The sequence below is a fragment of the Solanum dulcamara genome, chromosome 6 (assembly GCF_947179165.1).
Source record: "Solanum dulcamara chromosome 6, daSolDulc1.2, whole genome shotgun sequence".
NCBI lineage: Eukaryota > Viridiplantae > Streptophyta > Magnoliopsida > Solanales > Solanaceae > Solanum > Solanum dulcamara.
Window position 1 is genome coordinate 33,995,190 of NC_077242.1, and position 1,095 is coordinate 33,996,284.

General features: G+C 39.5%; 1 pseudogene; it reads right to left on the minus strand.

Annotated features, from left to right (window-relative positions):
- Window positions 1-381: 381 nt before the first annotated feature.
- LOC129893567 (5S ribosomal RNA) lies at window positions 382-497 on the minus strand (annotated as a pseudogene).
- Window positions 498-1,095: the final 598 nt, after the last annotated feature.

A 1,095-nucleotide genomic window follows, 5' to 3' on the forward strand; every position in this document is an offset into this window, starting at 1 on the left:
GTGTATGGACTTAGAACAGTCCAGAAAATTCCTTAGCGTTGCTATACTAGTGGCTTACCTCCTTTAGTCGAGGTCAGGGCTCCAGCTCTTGTCCTTAATACCGATTATATCTGAATAGTTCTGCCTCGAACCATCTTACACTTTTCCTGAATAGATTCTAAGTATGGCAATCACATTGTTATTACTGACTTTCTTTTATCGAGTAATTATTTGACCTCGCTCTTAGTATGCCAATATTCATAAGCTGCACAACTATTCTTGTGCCATTTTCACGAGGTGCGTTGTATTTCAGTCAGAATCTTTTCTGCTCTTGGCTTACTCTGTTCTATATGTGTCATTGTACTAACACGCCTTTATAATCTCTTTTTGTCATACTTGTTTTGTTCCCTTTTTCACTTCCCAGGGGGTCACCCATCCCAGTACTACTCCTACCCAAGAACGCTTAACTTTGGAGTTTTAACGGAATCCAGTGCTTTAGTGCGGGTATGATCGCGTCCATCCCTTATGGGGTCTCGTTTGAAGTTTAAGCGTTTCCACTTACATACGATAGCATCAGTTGATTTTCTCTTACGCTTGTACTTCTCCTGTCCACTTCCCCCCTTTTAGGGTGTACCTATGTCATCCTCCGTTTATTTTCAGCTACTCACACGCGAATGATTCTACTCCAACATATTTAACGTGCTACACCATATCTACAAGTTCTGTTAAATCTTCCATACATTAGGTTGCCTTTATAGGAAACCCTAGCATAACCGTAGGGTGCTTTAGTATTCGCCATATATAGTATAAAATCTGATCTAACAATTGATACTCGAGTAATATCCGTAATGGAGCAGTACATTCAATGCCATATTCCATTCATCCCAATCAGTAATTAGCGAGGGCTCGTAATTAGTGCAAATTCCCCACTCAAGTGTACTTATACTTTAATGACTCGTGTTTCAAGCTTCGTCATTACACTAACTTTATTCTCGTGAATACAACTTATTCTTCTAATAACCTCGTAATACAGCAATTGTTCTGCAAATCAACATACCCTCTCCTTGCAGGATCTCACTAATCATCAAGGTGGAGTCACGTATATTAACCTCATTA